We start from the raw sequence: 16,676 nt of genomic DNA, 5'->3' as shown, positions 1-16,676 counted from the left end.
CTGGAGAAGGTAGGGTGTAAACCCATTCTTTTTTTTTTTTTTTTTTAGGTTTTTGCAAGGCAAATGGGGTTAAGTGGCTTGCCCAAGGCCACACAGCTAGGTAATTATTAAGTGTCTGAAGCCAGATTTGAACTCAGGTAATTCTGACTCCAGGGCCAGTGTTCTATCCACTGCACCACCGAGCCACTCCTGTAAGCCCATTCTTTTTTAAAAAAAATAAATAATTAATTCTTATTTTTATACAAATGATGGGTTTTTTTTTTTTTAGGTTTTTGCAAGGCAAACGGGATTAAGTGGCTTGCCCAAGGCCACACAGCTAGGCAATTATTAAGTGTCTGAGAACAGATTTGAACCCAGGTACTCCTGACTCCAAGGCCAGTGCTTTATCCACTATGCCACCTAGCCGCCCCTACAAATGATGTTATTTTAATACATTACTAAAATATTCTTGTTAAAGAGTAAACATAATACCCCTCCCCCCAAAAATATAGACCTGCATGAGTTATAAAGAAAAAAATTAAGATTAAAATTAAAAATAATAATTATAATAATAGGTACAGCCAGGTGGCACAGTGGACAGAGCACTGGTCCTGGAGCCAGGAGCACCCGAGCCCAAATCTGACCCCAGACACCCAACAATCACCCAGCTGTATGACCCCGGGCAAGCCACCCTAACCCCATTGCCCTGCAAAAACCAAAAAGAAAGATCCAAAATAAAATAAAAATAATAATAGTAGTAGTAGCAGTAGTAGTAGTAGTAGTAGTAGTAGTAGTAGTAGTAGTAGTAGTAGGGGCGGCCAGGTGGTGCTTTGGACAGAACACTGGCCCTGGAACCCGGAGCACCTGGGTCCAAATCTAGCCTCAGACACCCAACAATCACCCAGCTGTGCAGCCCCAGGCAAGCCACCCAGCCACATTTGCCCCACAACCCCCCCCCCCCAAATAATAATAATAATAAAAAATGTGCTTCAGTCTGTGTTCCAGCACCTCCAGCTCTGTCATGGGTGGATCACATTCTTTATGATAAGTCCATCACAAAAGCTACTTCCATATTTTTCCACTGTTGCCATTGCTTATTGCAGCTCCCTCCATTCGTACTTCCCTAATACCACATACTATGTTTTCTCTCTCTTTTCATTCTGTCCCTCTTCATAAATGTGCTCTAGGGTAGCTGAATGGTGCAGCAGACAGATCACCAGCCCTGGGGCCAAGAGGCCCTGAGTCCACATACCACCCCTTAGGTCCAGCATCTACCTGGCCCTATGGTCCCAGACAGGCCATCCAACCCTAACCCCTTGCAAGAAGTAAAAAAGAAAATGTGTTATATCTGACCACTCTCTCCCCACAGTCCATCCTCTCCTCCATCATTCACATCCCCCCTTCCCCCCATCCCCCTTCTCTCCTTCTTACTCCACATGTCTATATCCCATTGAGTATATATGCTGTTTCCTCTCCTAGCCACCTCTGATGAGAGTGAAGGTTCCCTCATTCCCTCTTGCCTTCTCCCTTCCATATCATTGAAATAGCTCATTGTAATAAAAAAATTTTATATGAAATATCTTAGCCTATTCCACCTCTCCTTTTTCTTTCTCCCATTACATTTCCCTTTTAGCCATTGACTCCATTTTTACACTATATCTTCAAATTCAGCTCTCTCCTATGCTTCATCTATAACAGCTCCTTCTACCTACTCTATTAAATGAGAAGGTTCATATTAGTATTATCAGTATCATTTTTCTATGCAGGAATACATGCAGTTCATCCTCATTAAGTCCCTCATATTTTCCCCTTCTCCTCCACTCTCTATGCTTCACCTGAGTCCTGCATTTGAAGATCAAACTTTCTGTTCAGCTCTGGCCATTCCAACAGGAACATTTGGAATTCCCCTGGTTCATTGAAAATCCATCTTTTTCCCTGGAAGAGGATGTTCAGTTTTGCTGGGTAGTTGATTCTTGGTTGCATTCTGAGCCCTTTTGCCTTCTGGAATATTATATTCCAAGCCCTATGAGCTTTTAATGCAGTTGGTGCTAAGTCCTGTGTGATCCTGACTGCAGCTCCATGATATTTGAATTGTGTCCTTCTGGCTGCTTGTAATATTTTCTCTTTGACTTGGGAGTTCTGGAACTTGGCTTTAATATTCCTAGGGGTTGGTTTTTTTGGATCTCCTTCTGGGGGAGATTAGTGGGTTCTTTCAATTTGTATTTTGCCCTCTGCTTCTAGGATATCAGGGCAATTTTCCTGTAGGAATTCTTTGAAAATGATGTCAAGGCTCTTTTCCTGGTCATGACTTTCAGGTATTCCAATAATTTTTAAATTATCTTTCCTAAATCTGTTTTCCATTTCAGTTGTTTTTTCAATGAGATGTTTCACATTTTCTAATTTTTCATTCTTTTGGTTTTGAATTATTATATCTTGATTTCTCGTAAAATCAGCAGCCTCTCTCAGTTTCAGTCTACATCTGAAGGATTGTTTTCCTCAGAGAGCTTTCTTATCTCTTTTTCCATCTGGCCCATTCTGGTTTTTAAAGCATTCTTCTCAATAACTTTTTGAACTGTTTTATCCATTTGACCTATGCTGGTTTTTAACATGTTATTTTCTTCAGCATTTTTTTTGTCCTTGACTAAACTACTGACTTCTTTTTCATGTTTTTCCTGCATCTCTCTCATTTCTTTTCCCAATTTTTCTTCTATCTCCCTCACTTGATTTTCAAAGTCTTTTTTGAGCCCTGTCATAGCCTGAGCCCAATGTCTGTTTTTCTTGGAGTCTTTAGATGGGAGCTTGTACTTCCTCATCTTCAGAATGAGTATTTTGATCCTTCTTGGGATCATAGACAAAGTATTTCTCATTGGTGTTCCTCTTTTTTTTCTGTTTACTCATTTCTCCAGCCTGTGCCTGGTTTTGGGGTGCTTTCTGAGCTTTTGAGTATTATTGGGACACCCTCCAGCAAGGATCTCTTTGTGTGAGGCTCTGTCTTCCCTCTTGGTCTGTGAATGACCACAAGCACACCCCTCTGCCATGGGGCTGAGGTAGGGGGGACCTGCTGTTTTATGGGGGGGCCTAGACTGTGATCAAGATTTGAATGTTGTCAGAGTCCCAGAGTCCTGTTCCAGGGACAGAGGATAGACCTTGGCAATCTCTCTCCACTCCCCTACCTAGGCTCAGCACTCATGCCTGGCAGCTCCTGCTTACGGGCTTACTTCTGGTTCCTGGATCTGGGCTGCCCCAGCCACTGCTCACTGAGTGCCCTGAGGGATGGGCTTCATGCTCTCACTCTGGCAGAAGTCCCCCCATTGTTCCCCAAGTTGTGCCCAGTGCTCCCCAGGGTATAGGTCAGGAAACAGAATGGAGGCTCCCAGCACCCTGGGGCTGCATCTGGGAGGCTGAAGTTCCTTTGCTCTGGTGGCCCCCCTCTAACCCTGTGGAGCATAGCCTTTCCATTATTTTTTTTCAGGTTATCTTGGGCTGGAGAATTGCCTCAATGGATCCCTCTGTGGATTCTGTCTCTCAAAAATTCAGTTAGAGTCCTTATTTTATAAGTCTGGAAATATCAGAGAGAGAGAGCACCTAAGAGAGGATCCTCCCCTGTTGCCATCTTGGCTCCACCCCCAAAGCCCATTCTTGAAGAACAGGTAAGGTACTAATGAGTAATGAGAATGAAGGAAAAAAGACATTCTGACCCTAATATCACCTCCAACCTTCTTCAACAGGGTTTGACATTCCAGCAGAACTGTGACCCAAACACATTTCTCTCTTCTCTGCCCAGGAATAAGAAGTGGAATTGTTTAAGGCTCTTTTTTCCCTCCCCCCCCCCCCCACAAAACAACTGGAAATCATATGAACTCACAGATAGATTTATTGAACACTTCCTTCATAGCAACTTTGGGAAATAGATCACATACATATTGCACCTATTTTGAGGATGAGGAAAACTGAAGCACAGAGAAATTAAGTGACTTCCAAAGATCACACAACCAGTTAATGACAAGGCCAAGACTTAACCCAGGCTCAGTGCTTTTTTAATTTTGTTAGACTGAAAGAGGGTTTACCCTTGACATGGTTTGAATTAAGTCATCTTTACCTGACCTGTCCAGGCTGCTCACTGGGATGGTTTACCTCTAAACTCATCTGTGAGGGTGGTATTAGAAACATGGCTAGCATCCGGCACCACTAGATATCACCCTTAAAACAGGTCAAATTTCTAAAGATGGTTTTCTACTTAAATACTCTGGCTCCCAAGCATCTTTAGCTTTTGGAAAACAAGAAGAGGAGAATTTGAACAGCCTCTTTACTGTGAATGGTTCTTTCTTCTCTGAGCCATGAAACAACATAAAATAGAGCTCCCCGCCTCTTGCTTTCAATTTCTCATTAACATAATTAAGCAGAGTCCCTAATAACACGATTCATTATCTCTTCAGCTACAAGCAGCCAAGCCCCTTTAATTCAAAACATATTGGTACCTTGTCTTCATCCCTGCCGTCCCAACTCTGGGCAGAGTTCACTCACCCAGTTCAACTGAGTCTTTAGAGATGATGCCCTTCAGGAGTTTTACCTAGAGGCAATCCCTCCATGGAATAGGGAGTTTGGATCAAGGGACAATGAAGGAACTGGACAACCCAACCTAACTCAATGAAAATTGCATTTTATTTGAAGCATAGACTCCAAAGTCAATTTTCTCTCCTCCTCTCTGCTTTAAGCCAAAAATACCTAAGAATGTTTGAACAGTATCAGAGGATCCTATATAGTGAGCTGGAAGGGACCTTTAGAGTCACTTCAAGGTCAACCTTCTTATTTTAATGATAAGGAACGTTGGGCCCAGAGAAAGTGTCACTTGCCCAGGGTCAGCAAGTGGAGAGTGTCAGGGCTAAGATTCAAAGGCAGGTCTTCTGACTCCAAACACATATCACCTGCCAGATAAGGGGGAAGTAAAATTCACAATCCATGACCTAAGAAAGATCTTGTTATTGTTCAATTTTTCTCTTCTTTTGAAGTAATACTGAGGGACAATTTCCCATATACCCTAGGATGTTATGGGATTAAATTTTTATCTGGGCGTCTGAGAGGGGAAAATAGAGATACAGATTATTACATGAAAGTCCATGGTTTCCATGAGGTTTACCTTGAGAGAGTCCCTTACTCAGGTTACCCACTGATATATACTGATGTAACAGAAGTGATCAGCCACCACAAACAATCAGAACATCAATACACCCCTTCCCCCCAACCCTGCCTTGATATCTTAAGGTAGGGGTGGGGAACATCTGGCCTGCAGGTTCTATAAGACCTATGAAATCATTTGTCTGCTGCTGCCTTTGTGACCACAGGTGGGATTTTAAATGCAATAGATCTAGGAGCTTTTTAGGGGTAAATAATTAAATGTTTGACCAAATATAGCAGGATAATAATTAAATTGATTATTTGGTATGGCAGGCAGATGACGTTATAAATATCCAAATGACCTGTGGCAGAAAAAAAGGTTCCCCACCCTTATCCCACCATCCTAAAGACAATGGGATTTCTTCTCCTATTGGAGATTATTTGGCAAATTCTTTGTTAGATAAGACATCCCTGAGATCTCCAGCTCCTGAGATTCAGGTATAAACATATTTCAGAGCCTTGATTATCATCCTTTCTCTCCATACATTTGCATACTCATCTGTTCAATCTCCTCAAGATTTAGCTGCAGAATTTGTTGGGCAATCCTTGGGACTAGGTAGAATAAAGATCTCAAAAGACTCCAAAAAATAGGTTATTTGAAAGGCAATGGAATGATTAATGAGTCTAAATCAACCCCAACTCATCATCAACAAAGACTTGGATGCAAAAAATAAGTAAAAGATACCAAAGACACTTTTGACCTGAGATGAGAATTACCAATTCAATTTAATTCATTTAAACAAACATTTGTTAAATATTTACTATGTACAGAAGAGACACCATAGGGCAGTAGATAGTTTTCTTTACAGTCAGAAGACCAGGAATTGAATTTTGCTTCTGTCCTATGCTTGACTGTATGACCCCTAGCAAGAAATTTAATGTCTCAGTCTCCAAATTGCAGAATAGGGACTGATCTGCATTGGGAGAGGGAGTTCTCAGTTCTTCACCAGGAACTCCCTCCATAAGACTCACAGGTCTGGGGGGGGGGGGGAACATGACTGGCATTAATCTGACAAAATGAAAACATTCCATTGAGGGTTCATCACTACATAAATACTCGAGAGAGTAGTTGTCAATATGCTGACTACTTCTGGGCCTTCTAATGGTTCCTGGATACCAATTCAATACTTATCCAATTTACAATAAAAATGTAAGCACAGGGTCATTCAATCAATTTAAATCCCCCCTAACTATAGTATTGCCTAGTCCAAAGATCTCACCTAAACTGTCAGTGTCAGAATAAAATGTATTTGAGAAATGCTGAATAAAATAAAAAACAATATGGATTACATTAGTGACTTTCCATGTCATTATGTAGCCATTTCTATTTAAATCTGACATCACTGGTCTAGTCTACTTCTCTTCATATTACCCAAAGAGATTGTGTGAAAGACTTTGTCAAATTCTTTGCTAAAATCTAAGTAAACTATATCTACATGCCTCAATATAGTACTGATCTAGTAACTATATTAAAAAAATGGAATTAATCTGTTATGACCTCAATGTTGTCATAGTGGTCCTCTGGGATCACCATTTCATGTTTCACTATATAAGCCTTTAAAATGTTCTAGAATTTTGCCAGGAATTAAGTCAAACTCACTGACTTATATTTATAAATTTATATTTATAAACTATCTGATTTATATTTTCAGAATGCAGTATTTTCTTTTTAAAAACCAAAAACAAGAACTAGAATATTTGCCCTTTTCCAACTCCGAAGTACTTCTTTCCCACTTTCCATATCTCTTAAAGACTATTTACCATGACTCACCAAATACATCTGCCAGTAATTTGGAATGCAGCTCATTTGGGATTTGGTAACTGGAATTCAGCAAGGATAACTATGTACTCCCTGTCTACCCCTACATTTTCTTGGGTTCCAATTCCCCATTTATCATTTTTCCTCTGTCTTTTCCAGTTCAATTGTGATTAGATATCATGAGTAGATAAAGCAAACAATGCTGTTCATTGTCTTCATTCTATCCACCCCTGTCTTTTTTTTTTTTTTTAACTTTTCTCTTTTCCCATTAAAACTAACAAAGTTCTTGGGCCCTTAGCATTCATCACCAGCCTCAGCTCATTCTGAGCTTTGGCCCTTATATGACTGGGTCTTGGAGTTCCATTTAACCTTCATTACCTGCCCTTGCTTACCATCTTCTGTGCCTGTCTTTTGTTTATCTAAGCTGATTGATAAGTTTTCTATGTATCCACATCAATCTCTTCAGATAGTTTTCATATTTTTCCTTCACTGCAGTTGTTTCTGTTTGCATGATTATCCCTCACGACTTCCCATTCTTTTTAAGTTGATTTTCCTCAGAGAACTTTAGATCAAGGGATCCTGTTTTTTTTTTTTTAACACTTTGAAATTTGTCACACCTAAATTTAGGGAACACGCCAACTATGCCCAATTCGCCTCTTCTCTCTATGAGGTTCTTTTTTTAATGGTGTCTTAAGTTTTTTTTTAATTAATTAATTTATTTTGAATTCCACAACCTTTCTCCCCAATCTTGCCTCCCCATCCCGGAGAAGGCAGTCCTAGTCTTTACATTGTTTCCACTGTATACATTGATCCAAGTTGAATGTAATAAGAGAGGAATTATATCCTAAAGGGCAATTTTGCTCTATTATTTCTTTGATCTCTGTTCAAACTCCACAATTCTTTATACATTGCTAAAATATTCTTGTTTAAGAGCAAACATAATACCCCCTCCCCCACAAAAGTATAGACCCTCATGAGAAATAAAGTAAAAGAAAGATAAAAAAAATGTGTTTCAGTCTGTGTTCTGATACCATCAGCTCTGTCTCAGGTGGATCACATTCTTCATCATAAGTCCATCATAGAAGCCACCTCCATACTTTCCACAGTTGCTACCACTGACTGTAACTCCTTCCATCCATTCCTCCCCACTACCATATACTATATTCTTTCTCTCCCTTCACCCTGTCCATCTTCCAAAATGTGCTGTAGGGCAGCTGAGTGGTATAGCAAATAAAGCACCTGCCCTGGGGTCAAAAGGCCCCCATGTGCACATAGCACCCTAGAGACCCAGAAAGCAGCTGGCCCATGGTCCCAGACAGGCCACCCCATCCCAGGACCTTGGAAAAAGTAAAAAGGATAATGCATTATGTCCGACTATTCTCTTCCATGATCTACACTCTCCTCCATCACTCACATTCCCCCCTCTTCCCCTATCCCCCTTCTCTCCTCCTTACTCCAGATGTCTATACCCTATTGAGTGTGTATGCTGTTTCCTCTCTGAGCCATTTCTGATAAGAGTGAAGGTTCCCTCATTTCCCCTGCCTTCCCCTTCCATATCACTGCAAAAGTTCATTGCAAAAAAGTCTTTTATATGAAATATCTTAGCCTATTCCACCTCTCCTTTCTCTTACTTCCAGTACATTTCCCTTTTAGCCATTGACTCCATTTTTACAATATATTTTCAAATTCAGCTCTCTCCTGTGCTTCATCCATAAAAACTCCTTCTACCTTCTCTAATAAATGAGAAGGTTCATATAAGTATTATCAATATCATTTTTCTATGAAGGAATACATGCAGTTCATCATCATTAAGTCCCTCATAATTTACCCTTGTCTTCCACTCTCTATGCTTCACCTGAGTCCTATACTTGAAGGTCAAACTTTCTGTTCAGCTCTGGTTGTTTCAACAGGAACATTTGAAATTCCCCTGTTTCATCGAAAGTCCATCTTTTACCCTTGAAGAGGATGTACAGTTTTTCTGGGTAGTTGATTCTTGGTTGCATTCCAAGCTCTTTTGCTTTCTGGAATATTATATTCCAAGCCCTACGAGCCCTTAATGTAGTTGCTGCTAAATCCTGTGTGATCCTGATATTTGAATTGTGTCCTTCTGGCTGCTTGTAATATTTTCTCTTTGACTTGGGACTTCTGGAACTTGGCTATGATAGTCCTGGGGGTTGTTTTTTTGGATCTCTTTCTGGGGAAGATTAGTAGATTCTTTCAATTTCTATTTTGCCCTCTGCTTTTAGGATATCGGGGCAATTTTCTTGTAGGAATTCTTTAAAAATGAAGTCAAGACTCTTTTCCTGATCATGACTTCCAGATATCCCAATAATTTTTAAATTATCTTTCCTGAATCTGTTTTCCAGATCAGTTATTTTTTTGATGAGATGTTTTACATTTTCTTATAATTTTTCAATCTTTTAGTGTTAATGTATTGTGTCTTGATTTCTCGTGAAGTCATCAGCTTCCTTTAGCTTCATTCTACATCTGAAAGAATTGTTTTCCTCAGAGAGCTTTCTTATCTCTTTTTTTTCATCTGACTAATTCTGGTTTTTAAAGCATTCTTCTCCTCAATAACTTTTTGAACTGTTTTATCCTTTTGACCTAAGCTGGCTATTAATATGTTATTTTCTTCAGCATTTTTTGTATCTCCTTGACTAAGCTGCTGACTTCTTTTTCATGTTTTTTCCTGCATCTCTTTCATTTCTTTTCCCAATTTTTCTTCTATCTCCCTTACTTGATTTTCAAAATCTTTTTTGGGCTCTGTCATCATCCAAGCCTAACTTCATTTTTTCTTGGAGTCTTTAGATGCAGAAGCTTGTACTTCCTCATCTTCAGATTGAGTATTTTTGATCCTCCTTGGGATCATAGATAAAGTATTTGTCAATGGTCTGGTTCCTCTTTTTTCCTCTGTTTACCCCATTTCCCCAGCCTATGCCTGGTTTTGGAGTGCTTCCTGAGCTTTTGAGTATTATTGGGACACCCCCCCAGCAAGGATCTCAGTGTGTGAGGCTCTGACTGCTCTCCTGGTCTGTGAATGACCACAAGCACACCCCTCTGCCACAGTGCTGGGGGGTCCCTGTACTATGGGTGGGCCTAGACTGTGACCAGGATTTGAATTTGGTTGGAGCCCCAGTGTCCTGCTCCAGGGACAGAGGACAGACCTCAGAAGTTTCCCTCCGTTGCCCTACTTCCAGTGGGCTGAGCACTCAGGGTGTAGTTGCCTGGAGGCTCCTGCTTTCTGGCTCCTCCTTCCATTTCCTGGATCTGGGCATACTGGCGACTGCCCCAAGAGTCTGGATTTTGGGCTCGCTCTGGCAGAAGTCTCCCCACTGCTCCTCCAAGTTGTGCCTGGTGCTCCCAGGGGTGCAGGTCAGGACACTGCTTCTGCTCCTGAGAGCCGTGGTTCCCAGGCACTCTGGGCCGTTCCCAGGAGGCTGAAGTTCCTTCACTCTAAGGGGGCTGCCCCTCTAACACCGTGGAATGGAGTTTTTCTATTATTTTCCAGATTACCTTGGGCTGGAGAAATACCTCACTGGATCTTTCTGTGGATTCTGTCTTTCAAAAATAGTTAGAGTCATATTTTTAAGATTTTTTGAAATATTTTGGAGAAAGCACCTAGGAGATACTCTTCTTCTGCTGTCATCTTGGCTCTACCTTCTCTAACAAGTTCTAAGAGATAGTGGTCATTTTTTCCCTAAGATTAGCATCATTCCCACTTCAGAAACCAATTCCTCTTTGTTGACAAGAAAAATGTCTAGAAGGCCAGTTCCCCTCATCATTTTTACATATTTTGAAAGATGAAATAATCATTAAGGCCAGATCACAATGAATTAGATCTTCTGCTTTTGGCAGACAGAGAGCGCTCCAGATAATTGGTCTTTCATCACCATTATATCATGAATTCATTGCTAAACTTCCCATGTTTTCAAGACTACTGTTTCTCTAAATTTATTTCTTCTTTCTGCTCAGGTAGTTTGTAGCCCATTTCAGCAACAGTATTGTTTCTGTCTCTTCCTTTCTTTTTATTTTATTTTGCAAGTGAATTTTAATTTATTATTACTATTATTACAATAATTTTGTTATAAGAGTAAATACCTCCCCCCCGCCCCATGAAGATGAGAAACCTCAAGAATAGTGTGTATGAGAGAGAAAAAAAATGTACTTCAGTCTGTGTTCAGACTCCAATGGTTCTGTCTCTGGGGTGATTTGCTCTCTTTATAATAAGTCCACCAGAGAAGTTGCTTCAATATTTTTCCCACAGTTGCTATTACTAGTTGTACCTCCACTCTATTCCTCCCCACTCTCATTTATTCTATTCTCTCTCTCCTTTCATCCTGGCCCTCTCCAAAAGTGTGTTGTATCTGAGTACTCTCTCCTTCAATCTTCCCTCTCTTCTATCACCTATTCCCCCCATCCCTCCCCCCATCCCCCCTTGTCCCATCCCTTTATTCTCATTTTTCTCTAGGGTAAGATAGATTTTTCTCACCCTATTAAGTGTGTGTTATTTCTTCTCTGAGCCATTTCTTATGAGAATGAAGACTCAGTCATTCTCTCTTGCCTTCCCCCTTTCCACTCCATTGAAAAAGATTTTTCTTGACTCATGTGAAATTTCTTAGCCTCTTCTTCATCTCCTTTTGCTTCCTCCCAGTACTTTCCTTTATCACCCATTGACTCCATCTTTTTACTATATTATACCATTATATTCTGCTCCTTCCTGTGTCCTGTCTGTATATGCTCCTTCCAACAGCTCTTATAAATGAGAAAGTCCATATGAGTAATCAGTATCTTCTTCCTATGCAGGAATATAAACAGTTTAATATCATTAAGTTCCTCATAGTTAGTACCTCTCTTCCACCCCCTTCATGGTTCACCTGAGTCTTGTACTTGGAGATCAAACTTTCTGTTCAGCTCTGGTTGTTTCAATAGCAAAGCTTGAAAATCCCCTGTTTCATTGAAAGTCCCATCTTTTCCCCAAAAGAGGATGTTCAGTTTTGCTGGATAGTTGATTCTCAGTTGTAAACCAAGATCTTTTGCCTTCTGGAATATCATATTCCAATCCTTATGAGCCCTTAATGTAGTTGCTGCCAGATCCTGTATAATTCTGACTATGGAGTCACAGTAGCTGAATTGTTTGTTTCTGGCAGCTTTTAGAATTTTCTCTTTGATTTGGTAGTTTTGGAATGTGGCTATAATATTCCTGGGAGGTGACCAGTGAATTCTCTCTATTTATATTTTACCCTCTGTTTCTAGGATCTCAGGGCAATTTTGCTTTATTATTTCTTGAAAAATGAAGTCTAGGCTCTTTTCCTGATCACGGTTTTCAGATAGCCCAATAATTTTTAAATTATTTCTTCTGGATTTGTTTTCAAGGTTGGTTGTTTTTCCAATGGGATATTTCTCTTTTTTTTTGGAATTTTTATTTATTTATTTTTATTTTTGTACAAATGATTGTTTTTATACATTACTAAAATATTCTCGTTTAAGAGTAAACATAATACCCCTCCGCCCAAAATAGAGACCCTCATGAGCAATAAAGTAAAGTAAAGAGAAAAAAAGTTAAAATTAAAATTAAAAAATAATAATAATAATGGGGCTGCCAGGTGGCACAGTGGATGGAGCACTGGCCCTGGAGCCAGGAGCAACTGAGCTCAAATCCAGCCCCAGACATTGAACAATCACCCAGCTGTGTGACCCTGGGCAAGCCAACCCAACCCCATTGCCTGGCAAAGCCCCTCAAAACAAAACAAAATAAAATAAATAAAAAAAAATAATAATAGGGGCAGCCAGGTGGTGCAGTGGACAGAGCACTGACCCTGGAATCAGGAGCAGCCGGGCTTGAATTTGGCTTCAGACACCCAACAATCACCCAGCTGTGGGGCCATGGGCAAGCCACCCAACCCCATTTGCCCTGCAAAACCTCCCCCTAAATAATAATAAATAACAACAACAATAATAATAATAATAATAATAATAATAATGATAATGCTTCAGTCTTTGTTCCAGCACCTCCAGCTCTGTTGTGGGTGGATCACATTCTTTAGGATAAGTCCATCACAAAAGTTACTTCCATATATTTTCACTGTTGCCATTGTTGATAGCAACTCCCTCCATTCGTACTTCCTTGCTACCATATACTATGTTTTCTCTCTCCTTTCACTCTGTCCCTCTTCTTAAATGTGCTATAGGGTAGCTGAGTGGTGCAGCAGACAGAGCACCAGTCCTGGGGCCCCAAGTCCACTTAGGCCCAGCAACCACCCAACCCTGGACAGGCCATCCAATCCCCGCCCCTTGCAAGAAGTAAAAAAGAAAATGTGTTATATCTGACCACTCTCCCCCATGGTCCATCCTCTCCTCCATCACTCACATTCCCCCCTTCCCCCTGTCCTCCTTCTCTCCTTCTTACTCTAGATGTCTATACCCCATTGAGTATATATGTGGTTTCCTTTCCTAGCCACCTCTGATGGGAGTGAAGTTTCCCTCATTCCCCCTTGCCTTCCCCCATTCCATATCATTGCAATAGTTCCCAATAAGATATTTCACATTTTATTCTAATTATTGGCTTTTTTGGGAAGAGTTTTATTTCTTCCTGATTTCTTGCAAAGTCATCAGCTTCCTTCAATTCCATTCTGCATTTGAAGGAATTATTTTCTTCAAAGAGCTTTTTTATCTCCTTTTCCAGCTGGCCAATTCTGCTTTTCAAGGCATTCTTCTTCTCATTTGTCTTTTATTTTGCTTTTTCCACTAGGCCTAAACTGGTTTTTAACATATTATTTTCTTCAGTATTTTTTGTATTTCTTTCACCAAGCTGTTGATTTGGTTTTCATGATTTTTCTGCATTGCTCTCATTTCTCCTCCCAATTTTTCTTCCACCTCCCTAATTTCTTTTCATAGTCTTTTTTGAGCTCATCCATAGTCTGAGCCCATTTTCTATTTCTTTGAGGTTTTGGATATGGAAGCTTTGATTCTGTCATCATCTGAGTATGTGTTTTGATCTTTTGTGATGGACTTATCCTAAAGAATGTGATCCACCCACAACAGAGCTGGAGGTGTTGGGACACAGACTGAAGCACATTTATCATTATTATTATTGTTGTTGTTGTTATTATTATTATTATTATTATCTTCCATGAGACTAAAGTAATTCTCTACGGTCAGATTCTTCTTTTTTCTGTTGTTTACTCATTTCCTCAGCCCAAGAGTAGTTTATAGCACTTCCAAGGCTTTGGGGTTTTTTGGGGGGGTTCACCTCATTGGAACCTTTATTCTCCCCAGGTCTTATGCTCTCTTGCCTGTGCTTTGTTATGTAGATGACCACCACACTTCTTTCTGCCTGGAGCTGTTAGGAGGAGTCCTGCTTAGCTACCTAGTATAGAAGCCCAAACTACAACCTGAATCTGAGTGTGGGCAAACAGCAGAGTCCTACCCCAAGGGAGAATAGAGAAATTTCTGCTGTCTTCCCTGACCTCTTTACTGTCTGTGGGCTGTGCTCCGGGAGTGCAGACTGCTATCTCCAGATTCTCGCTGTAGGTTCTGCTGCTGGTGCTCCTTCACTCCACACTCATTCTGGTGTATCAGAATTCTCTCCCTGTCCTTTCAAGCTGTTCCAGGGTTGTGACAGGGGCTTTTTCTGGCCTAGTGAAACATACCTTGCCTGCAGAACTTCTAAGTTATCTTGGACTGGGAAAATGCATCCCTCAGTCTTTCTGTGGGTTCTGCTCTTCTAAATTTTGTCTAGAGTCATACTTTGTTGGCTTTTGGAGTTTTGAGGGAAAGGAGTCCCTGGGAACTGCTGCCTTCACACAGCCATCTTGGCTCCACCCCTCTGTTTTTTCCTCTCTTGATCCTTTTTGGAGTGCTTTTCACCATACTTCATTTCTCTGCTTTCTCAATTCCCTCACATAAGAATATTTACTAAATATTAAATTCAAATATGATTGGCAAAAAAACAGCAATAAACCAAGGAGGTGTTTGGGGATTAATTGCTACCTTGTATATTATCTGAATCTCTATCCTCTATATATATCATGTTCCTCCTGCCCTTCGTGTATTCTGTTCCTTTCAAATAAGGTGATCCATCTTTCAGTTATCCCTCCAAGCCAGTGATAACTATGAGGTCAAATTTGTCGTCTTTCATTATGTTTTCTAATTCACTTTACTGATAACCTATACTTAGTGCATTTGCGCACACAGAAGCTGCTGGTTTTATTACTGGCTTCTTTTTAGTTTTTGACTCCTGTGAATTAGTGGGCATCTCAGCTACCAGTATTATTCTTTTGTTGTAGTTGCTATTCTGTAAGATAAAAGACTTGGGTAACTACACATAGAAAGTTTTTCTTCAACTCTATTTTCATCAAACCTTTTGATCAGATGTACAAGACTATAATAAGCAAACACATATAATACATAATAGTATACATGTCTGAACTATTTTGTATTTATATGTAAGTTTACATACACTATATTATTGGCTTTTATGAAATATCCCAGTTCAGGCCAAGAGCCCATAATTCCAATATTTTAATCTAGGATTTATAAATCCAAATTGAGCTTTAAATAGCTCTCTGATGAGAGCTGGTTGGTATTCCCCACAGAAGCTGAGTTGCATGGCATCTGACACTTCTGTCAAGATGAAATCTTGAAAGGAATCAGATGGCATTACAATAGAGGGAGCGCTGAGCCTAGATTCAGGATGACTTGAATTCAAATCTAGACTCACAAGCTTCCCAGTAAGTCACTCAACCTCCATTTGCCTTAGTTTCTTCTAGTGTAAGATGAAAATAATAATAGCACCTAGGTCCCAGGGTTTTTGTGGTGAGCAAACGAAAAAGTGCTTGGTGTGTGGTAATAAATAGGAATAAATGCTTTTCCCCTTCTTGTATTCCTCTCTCCTCCATATTTTCACGCTTTCCTCTTCTTTACCTTCCTTCTTTTCCTTTCTTTGTTCTCTCTCTCTCTCTCTCTCTCTCTCTCTCTTATTTCTTTCCTTTATCTCTATTTGTTTGTTTGTTTCTTCTTCCATCCATCCTTCCTTCCTTCCTTCCTTCATCCCTTCCTTCTTCCCTTCCTCCCTCCCCTGCTCCCTCCCTTCCTCCCTTCTTCCCTCTCTCTCCCCTCCTCCCTCCCTTCCTTCCTTCATTCTTTTATTCCCTCCGTTTTCTTCCAAAACTTCAAATAAACATCATATCAAATAATTATCAAGAAATCCGATAAAAAATATACAGTTACTTATTCTACCCTAAAACTTCATAAAAAGTCGCCTAGAAACTCAGACAATGGGAAAGGCGGTTACCTGCAAAGTAAAGACCAATACAAGCAGATAAGACAAGCCTTCAACTGGAACCAGAAATTAGCAATATTCATGTATAGTCTGCAGGGCTCTGAGTCCAGAGGCAATAATAGGTGAGAGCCCTCCTGAGAAATCCCCAAAGAGATCAGAAAACCTTTGATGGATATCTTGAAACAGAGCCCTAGTCAATGAAGTGCAAGGCAATGCTCAGCTACTGATAGTAACAGTGTTTGGGAGATGCAAGATCACTAGCACTCTATTTTGAGATGCTATAGATAGAGAAGAGCACTAGAGATTCAGTATGCTGAACATCAAGATCCTAGAGGTCACTGTAAAAATCCATGAGACTTCAGACACAACCAATAAGAGTCTCCCACCTCACCCAAATACTCAGCAGGGATCAAAAAGTAGTCCTGGCACAAAACTCCACTTTGGGAATTGAAGTTGGAAAAATTAGCAAATCAATAGAAAAAT

The sequence above is a fragment of the Macrotis lagotis genome, chromosome 4 (assembly GCF_037893015.1).
Source record: "Macrotis lagotis isolate mMagLag1 chromosome 4, bilby.v1.9.chrom.fasta, whole genome shotgun sequence".
Taxonomy (NCBI): domain Eukaryota; kingdom Metazoa; phylum Chordata; class Mammalia; order Peramelemorphia; family Peramelidae; genus Macrotis; species Macrotis lagotis.
This window is presented reverse-complemented; position numbering follows the sequence as displayed.